The 9,261-nt window shown below is 46.5% G+C and overlaps 1 pseudogene; it reads right to left on the bottom strand.

Annotated features, from left to right (window-relative positions):
• Positions 1–5,648: 5,648 nt before the first annotated feature.
• Positions 5,649–9,261, bottom strand: part of LOC123138675 (uncharacterized) — a 47,848-nt pseudogene continuing 44,235 nt past the window's right edge.

Below are 9,261 nucleotides of genomic sequence, written 5' to 3'. Positions count from 1 at the left end.
CAACTTTGCTGGAGCGGATGCGGCGATAATTGCATGTGCTCGTCCATGGAGAAGTAGTCTCTGTGCTGGTCGACTGGAGAAGAGGTCCGTAGGTGGCCTGAAGATTGAGACAAAAGTTTCGACTCCATGAAAAAGCAAGGCGTACATTTAACGTGTCGCCAACCAAAACAGACACGTTGGATGGTGAGGCGGCTCACTCTGGTGAAATGAGTGCTGCGTGCACTCGACCAGGCGATGTGGTGGTCGGCCAGGAGTGCCAGAGCCAGCCACGGCTTGGTGAGGTCCACACGCCGGGACAACAGGGAGGTGATCTTGGGAGCCTTCAAAGCAATCAGCCAACACGATGAGATGTGGCAGGGCATGGACCGGTACCTGAAGAAGCAGGTTGCAGCTCACGTAGAACAGGAGGAGAAGGAGGGCTAGGAGGTGAACGTGGTGGGCTTGGCCTATCACAAAGAAACTATCCAACGGACCTTTCCAGCATGCTAAAAGTGAGGGGCAACCCAACAATTCTACCTGAAAGTCCATGCGCAGTTGAGGACGGCTTTGGTGGCCCAGGTCAGGCTGCTGATTTACCAGGGAGACCAGAGGTCTTATCAAGTGCAGTTTTGCAAAACTTGGCCACTACAACGCTGGGAGGCAGGAACGACAAGGTAACGCTGATGTCCATGAAGGAGGGAAGGGCATCATCACCTATACCCGTATTTCTACAGCCGGTGTTGCACCCCTATTCGGAGAAAACTCTTCGGATGCTTGACCCGGTAAAGGTGAAAAGGAGTGGGAGATGGTGTCTAAGCGCCAAGGAGCCGGCGGATTTTGAGGACGCGAATACGAAGTGGTGTTGGCGTCGAGCTATGGAAGAGGAGTTGAGGTCGATCCACGATAACAATGCATGGGAGCTTGTGGATCTTCCCAACAATGAAAAAGCCATGGATCTCAAGTGGGAATTTACGGTCAAGAGAGATGTCGAAGGGTCCGTGAAGTACAAAGCGAGGCTAGTAGCCAGAGAGTACGTGCAAGAGAAAGGTGTGGACTTCGAGGAAGTGTTCGTTCCTGTTCAAAGGATGGAATCGGTGAGACTACTCATCGCTCTCGCGGTTCAGGAATCATGGAAGATTCATCACATGGATGTAAAACCCGCTTTTTTGAATGGCGAGTTAGAAGGAGATGTGTATGTGAATCAGCCACCGGGATTCATCAAAGAGGGACAGGAACACATGGTACTAAAACTACACAAAGTCTTGTACGGGCTACGGCAAGGCTCTCGGGCATGGAACATCAAACTTGATCAGACGATGATTTCTCTTGGATTTGAGAAAGCCCCACTAGAGTATGCGATGTACAAGAGAGGTGAAGGAAGGGATCGTCTACTAGTTGGAACCTACGTCGACAACCTATTGATTACTGGAGCAGATGAAGACGTGATTGCAAAGTTCAAGCTACAGATGAAGGAGCTTTTCAAGATGGATGATCTAGGCCTTTTGAGTTGCAACCTCGGGACAGAGGTACATCAAAAGCTGGAGGGGATCACACTATGCCAGGAGGCATATGCAAGGAAGGTACTTGAAAACCGTGGCATGAAAGATTGCAATCACATTGTCGCTTCAATGGAACCTCGTCTTGAGCTAAGCAAGAAGGAGATGGTGAAACTACTCAGCTACAGTGGTAGTGACAAGGAAGGAATTGTTGGCGACCGTAAGTGTACCTCGGGCGTGCAATATTTCCTTGGTGAAAGCATAGTAAGCTGGCTATCAGAAGACCGAAAGTGGTGACATCGACTTCAAGTAAAGCAGAATGTCAAGGTGTGTGGCTAGGACGGCTACACAATGATCTCATGGATCGAGATTCGGAACAAGTGGTGCTCAATGTTGACAGTGAATCTATAACTTTTCTACGCGAGGATCTAGTGCGGCATGATAGGGGCAAGCACATTGATACGGTGTATCAGTACATAAAGGACTGCGTGGAAGAAGGTAAGACGAAGGTCAACTACGTTTGCACCGATGATCAACTGGCAGATACGCTAACCAAGACTTTGGACTGAGAGAAGTTCTTGGAGATGCGAAGAAGAATCGGCGTCGGAGTTGTGACGTGACGACGTCGTGTTTAGGGGGGTGATTGTTAGAGTTAAACACGAAGTGCACGTGTGTCCTGTCCGATCAGTACATGTACGTGTTAGTGTCCGTGTAGATCTCAAAACAATAACCGAGTAGGACTAGTATTAGATAGCAGGATAGCTAGCTAATATAAGTACTCACGTACCCCTTGTAACTTGTAAAAAAACCGTGAGTTGAATCAATATACACAAGGCTCGATACGAGCCTTTGGCAATCAGCCAATCTTCACGTGTGCGTACGTGTGTGTTTAGTTTCCGGCGTGATTCAATCCAGCGATTGATTCAGCTGTTGTACACGTGCGTGCTTGTGTAGGAGATTCGTGTATGTGTGCAACTCGCCGGGCTACGTAGCTAGCTGTGCTAGCTTTGATCGATCGGGACGGATCGAGCCAGCTTGGGGCAGGAACCAAGTCAGTCAGCGTCGCTTCACTTCGTCGTCGTTTGTCGTCGGTCATATCGCCATCGTCGAAAAGTACTCGGCGACGTGATCTGGGCCAACACAAGGCCAATCATATAAGGTGTTCTGACACCAGTTGAGGTACTGTTACATCAAAAAGAAATAAAAAAAACTAAGTATCTACTGCACTATCCAGTGGAAAAAGAAAGCTGGTAGATTACAAATTAAAATAACCGACGATAAAACAACAGACCGAATGCCTTGTTCTATTTCCCCATCACTCTGTACCATAGTGAGCTATATATACAAAAGGAAGTCAGATATCCTAAGCACTCAAAGCCGCCGCCTTGCTCCCTCATCTCTCCCAAATTAATTATCCTATACGTTGCACTTAGTTTTAATCAATCAATTTTAAACAACCAGCAGCAGCAGCCAAAAACTGTCTTTCTCCTTTTTTCTACAGAGTGAAATCTTTCGATGACACTACTTTAAATGCCACCTAACTAGAGTACTGATTAACTCAGATATCATATACTCCCTTCGTCCCAAAATAAGTGTCGCTGATTTGGTACAACTTTGTACGGGAGTATCTTATTTGTTGCTAGATCATTTCAATCTCTCATAAGCTATAGCACGGGGGCTTAAACGTCTACGGGACGTTAACCATCAATCAGGCTGAGAACTACAGCCTAGCGTCATTCAGACAACATATGAGCTAATTGAAATAAAATTCTGACAATCCGCTGAACGAAATAAAAAATTAATGTCTGGTGAGAATTTGACAAGTTCTCGCCTATGTTCAGCTTCCCCCCTCCTCCCCCGCGTCGCCTCCCCGAGCGGGGCGACCGGGGGCTCTCGTCGCCCCTCCCAGCCCTCCCCTTCCCCTCCTACCCTTCCGCCGCCGTTGGCCTGGGCCACCGGGCCTTGCCCGCGTGGTGCCGGCGGCGGCGGCCCCGGCCTTTCCCCCCCGCATGGCGCCTTGGCTCGGGCGGACGGCGGCCGACAGGGGTGCTCCTCGGCGACTATGGATCCGGCGGCGGCGCGACTCCCTAGGCGGCGCAGTGCTGGGTGGCGTGCGGGCGGTGGCGCGGCCGCTTGGCGGCGGGGCGACGCGGTGGCTAGTGGCGGGCCTTCCCGGCCCAGATCTGGGCCCTTTTCGGCTCGATCTGGGTCTGGGCGGGCCTGACCTGGTATGCTTGCGGCGCCTCCAGCGGGTCGGGGGCGTGACTCGTGCGGGGGATGGTGGCGACGGTGGCTCGCGTTCTGCAGCGCGGTGACGGGGGCTTCGCGAGCCCGTTTCGGGCTCGGCTGGGCCAGGGGTGGCCCGGTTTGCCCCTGTGCTGCGTCCGGCCGGATCCCGCCGGGGGCGGTGGAGGATGTCCCCTCCCGCGAGGCTGTTGATGTTGCCGCTCCTGGTTCCCGATTGCGTCGTGTTGTTTCCGTCGGTCCTGTTTCGTTTGCCATGGTGAGACGGCGATGGAGACTGCTCGATCGTGGTGGCGCAAGTTGGAGGGCGGTGTGTTTGGTGGCGCGGGATGGATCGTCTGGGGTCGTGGTTGGTTGGTGGTCGGGAGAAATCCTTGTCGGCAGGGCCGGCACCGACGCGGTGACGCTCGTGGGCACCGACGTGCCTTCCTGAAGGGCGTCGGGCATACCCCTTCCACCTCACCCCTCGCGTACCGGGGGAAACCCTAGGACATGTCCGGGCAACAGCGTCGTCACCTTCGCGATCCTTCTTGAGGGTGTTGTTTGGTATGCGGCGGTCCGGAGTGCTAGGAGCGTGGTGGTATTATCCGCTGGGCGCGGAGGTTGCGGGTCCTCATCGTTTTCGTTGATCCGCCGTTGTTGGCATTATTTTCTCTTCAGTTCCTTTTTTTGTTTCCTTTGGGCTTGCTTGTGCTGAGGCCCCAGCATTTGTATCGTGTGGTCGTTGCTTTATAATATAAAGCGGGGGGCAACCCTTTTTCGGTAAAATTAATGTCTGGTTCTTCTGCTAAATTTCAGTTTACTCGGTAGGTTAATGTCTGGTACTTCTGCCATTTAAATCAAGGTGGACAGAACAGAAAGTTCCTAAGCCACAATGAATTCTCCATCTTTAGAACAGAAATTACTTCAGGTTCTCGATGGATCACTTCAGGTTGAATATTGGAACCCTGGAGTCTGAAACTCTGCCCTCATGTATGGTTCATATAGCATCAGTTTCAACATGGACAGTGCTAGCGTGCTATGGAAGTCAGAAACCGGCTGTAAATTTGAGTCCCTGTAAACCTACTTCGATAATGCAATTTACTTGACAAACATCACTTCAGTTTATGGGTAGACTCCCAGAATCGTACGTTATACAACCATATGTTCTTAACAAATAAAAATAAAATTAGGTATGATTGTATGACAGCATCCATGAGACCATGACATATATACCCTCACTTATTTGTCGGCTGAACACAAGGTACAACACAAACACACATGTCCTGCCCTCACTTATTTGTCACACAATATTAGTAATAGCTAAAACTCACTTCAGCTACGTTGATTCTTCCGTAGGTTCCATCACAAGCTGTGGCCAAGTACTTGAAACAAATAAGTTCAGCCTCCGTGCAAACAAAGAAGAGATCCACTGTTATCAGCATAAATATGGATATGCAGATGGTAGAGGTAGCCATGGAGAGATAGATAAGAGACGAAGCCATGCATCATGTCTGGCTGTCCCCTGATTTTCCAAATTCCAAGTCCTGCATCTACGTGCTCCAGCTAGCTCGCCTGTCAGTTATTCCGCCTTGATGACCTGGAGAGTTTCAATTTTTTTCAGAAATTCCAGAACGAAAAGAAAAACGGAGCAAAAACTGGAAGGAAAGCTAGAGTTAGCACATGTACCGTCGGCCTCTCCGCATGATCTGATTTGCTTCCTTTAAGTTTGGACACTTGTATATCTCAACTTTCTTTATTTTTGCAACTGCCTTTGCTCCACCGATTGAAACTAGGCTTGGACAATCACTAATTACCAATTCCGCAAGTAACGCCAGATTACTGAGCCAAGTGTGCCCCGGAATGGATGTTATATCTTGGCATCCACTCATCGTCAGTGAGACGAGGGATGTGAGATTGTCTAGCCATCCAGGGACACATGCAGAGTAATCACCACATCTCACCAAGTAGAGAGTTTGGAGGCACGAGGGTAATACCACCCCCCTTTGCCAGCTGGGACTTGGGCACCCCGCCAAGTGCAACGACACTAGGGATGTCAGGTTTTCTAGGCATTTTGGGACAGATGCAGAGAAATCTCCACATTCCTTCAACTTGAGAGTTTGGAGAGACGACGGTAATAACAATTCACTTTCCCATTGGAGTTTTGGGCATCCAGAAACAAACAGATGTTTCAGGTAAAGAAAACCTTCTAACCTTTCGGTTGGTACTGATACTAAGCCCTCACAACTATCAATACTTATACTCTTGATGGCTGGTACATAATCTGGACGCAGAAAATGTAGGCTTGATAAACTATGGCACCAAAAAATGTGTAGTTCCGTCAGGGGAAGGAAAGTGCCAACGTTACCACTACTGCTGGAGAATGATATGCTGTTGAGAGCATAACAGCTGTCAATAGAAAGTGATGCTAAGCTTGGCAAGTTCTGCGGCTCAAACCAGCTTGGGAGAGAGACACCTGGATATTGCATGAGGGATAGACACCTGAGACCTATAGAAGGTTGCAGAACCTGAAGCACTTCTGTCCCATTGTGCTGCTCATTTGGAGATAATACTGCAGTGGACCCAAATGACCAGTTCAATTTCAGCTCTCGAAGATATTTCTTATTCTTCAATTCTAATTCAGCTGCATAATCCTTACTCAGCATCCGAACCTCTCTTATTTGCAGACAGCCACGAATTTGGTTCAGATTCTTGATTAGTTTTGTTCCTTGTAGCTGCATATTGGCTGCATTCAGATATGTGCAATCAGCGGAATATGAGAATCCTTGTGATACGAATCTCCGTAGAGTGCTCAAGTTACTGAAGCCATATGGTAAGCTTTCTAGACTGCAGTTTGTGACATCTAAAACCTGCAAATTATAGAGCCAACAAAAAGTTGAAGGAATGCTCAAAGGACAATGTTCGGAGATTTTGAGGTACCGAAGATGCTTCAAGTTGCCAATACTATATGGTAACCCATTTGTAGTGGTAAGAGAAATCACACGGATACGCGGCAGATTAGTACACCACTTGTCCATCACAGTGCTTGTTGTACTCCCTAACTGCTTCTCGCAAATTAGGGTACGCAGTGTTTTGTGCTTGCATAGGCTCAACAAATCAGAATTGCCAACATTCCTGTTACAAAATATGTATACATGACGAACATTTTCAGGAACTTTCTCATAGTCATTCTTATTTCTTAAGATGAAGCAGTCATGCTCTGAAACTTTTTGTGCCATGTCATGCAGCAAGTCATGGATTACATATCCACCATTAACTTTTTGGAAGAATGACCGAGTTACAAGATCTTCAAAGTGCTGCCAACCAGCTTTTTGAAAAGAGTCATCACCTTGAGGTTCAACAAAGCCTTCTGCCACCCATATTTCAGACAAGGCTTCTTTTTGGAACTTGTAGTCTTTAGGGTATACAGCACAAAATGAGAAGCAACGCTGTAAATTGAATGGTAAATACATGTAGCTCAATCGAAGGGCAGGTAAAATATCAGTCCCACAATTCACTATGAAGTATACTCTCCCAATGTGTTTCTTGAAGGTCCATTCTTAACATGCGTCCAAGAGTTTTGGCGGCTAATGGAGAACCCTTCAATTTAGGAAGTATGCTTCTACCAATGAGTTCTAACTTTGGATTATTGCTAGAACTTTCAGACCCAAAAACACATAATTTGAAGAAATTCCAGAAGACATCATCTTTCAACCCTACTAATATAATAGGCTTCACTGTGCCCACTCCCTGAGCAACATTTGGACATCGAGTGGTGACCAACATCATGCTTCCCTCTTGGGCGCTTTTTAGAGGTGCACAAAATCTATTCCAGCACTGCCTATTTTCCTTCAAAGAATCATCCCATATATCATCAAGGACAATCAAGACCCTTTGATTGTTTACATGCTTAGAAAGAGCAAGCTGAAGAGAATTGAGATTATCAGCCGGTGCATCTTTTCCACTATCATATGTTGCCTCTTTTCTAGGACATGATTGTATAACCTCTTTGATTAATCTTTTCACGTTGAAGTCATCCGAGACACAAATCCAAATTACCAGGCCAAAGTGAGACTTCACTTGTTGATCACTGCAGATATGTTGGGCCAAAGTAGTCTTTCCAACACCACCAATTCCAACTATTGGCAAAACAGGAAGATATGTTATTCTTGATTCCTTACTAACTTGGTTGTTTGCTGATGAGCTTGTTGATGCATTGGCTAAACTTTTTGCTCTCTTGCGTTTTGCATTTGTCGGGACATTGAGAAATTCCATCACTTGCTTTAGCTCCTCAGCACGACCAAATATTTTTGCTTCATCTGGCATAGCGGTAGTCTCCGGCCTAACTGATTTGTCAAATCGTTGCATAACTTTATGCAACCCCATCCTCTTCAACTGGCGAGAAAGATGCTCCATCCTTTCTCGGACATCCTTCAATTTGTCAAAGCTGCCATGAATGAGAGTACCAATGAAGTCACTAAAAGGAGACTTGCTTGTGTTGCCCTCCAATTCAGCCTTCATCTCATACCACCTAAACTCATCAAGAAGGTCATCCGCATTATACACGGCGTCCTTGAGTCTCGGAAGGAGCTCAGCCACATGGTGTTCATGGCTCCGCCACTCTGCTCGGTCAATAAGATTGTACATTGCAGGAAGAGTATCTCTAAGCTGTTGTAGGCCACTCTGCAAGTGCAATAATGCATCATCCTGCGGACCTTGCTCCTGTAAAGGTGGTGATCCACTCCGACCGCTCTGCAAGTGCAACAATGCATCATTATGATGATATTGCTCTTCTGATCCACCATGTCCACTCTGCAAGAGCAATACATCATCTAGAAGATCTTGTTGATGTGTTCCACTCCGTCCACTCTGCGAGTGTGATACATCATCAAGAAGATATTGATCCCGTATATCACTCTGTCCACTCTGCCAATGTGACACATCATTTTGAACATCTTGATCTTGTGTTTCACTCCGTCGGGAGCGCAAATAGATAGACCTTGCCCATTGAAAAAAATGGAAGTGTCAAGATTATATTACTTAAGTTTTGAATCATAGTATTCAACAAGCTGGCTATTCCATGTAATTTTATTATGTTCTCCAGTATGATTCTAAAAAATTAAATTTGGCATGAAATAATATATGCTATCTATGTAAATAGTTCATCCTGAAATTACTTTTGGAGCTCGGCCTCCATGGAGGCAGGGTTTCGAAAAATTCAAAATTAAACAAAATTCATATTTTTACATTTCAAAATTTTCTAAAAAACAATACACATATATGGAGGCATAACACACATGTGTGTAAATTTTCAGGATGAAATACATTGAAATGAAGGTTGTGCAAAAAAGAGAAATCTGTGCCTTTTTAACACATGATACTATTCATCCCAAAAGTTCTTGAATTTGTTCTTTTTGCATTGATCACATCTCAATTTCATTCTGAAATTTTACACACGATCATTCACATCAATTGAAGCAGGCAGAAAGGGCGCGGAAGCTACCGTTTAACGAATGCATACATATCACATCCTTGTGTACTTGTGCAATGAATTTTGAATTTT

The sequence above is a fragment of the Triticum aestivum genome, chromosome 6B (assembly GCF_018294505.1).
Source record: "Triticum aestivum cultivar Chinese Spring chromosome 6B, IWGSC CS RefSeq v2.1, whole genome shotgun sequence".
NCBI lineage: Eukaryota > Viridiplantae > Streptophyta > Magnoliopsida > Poales > Poaceae > Triticum > Triticum aestivum.
This window is presented reverse-complemented; position numbering and strand designations above follow the sequence as displayed.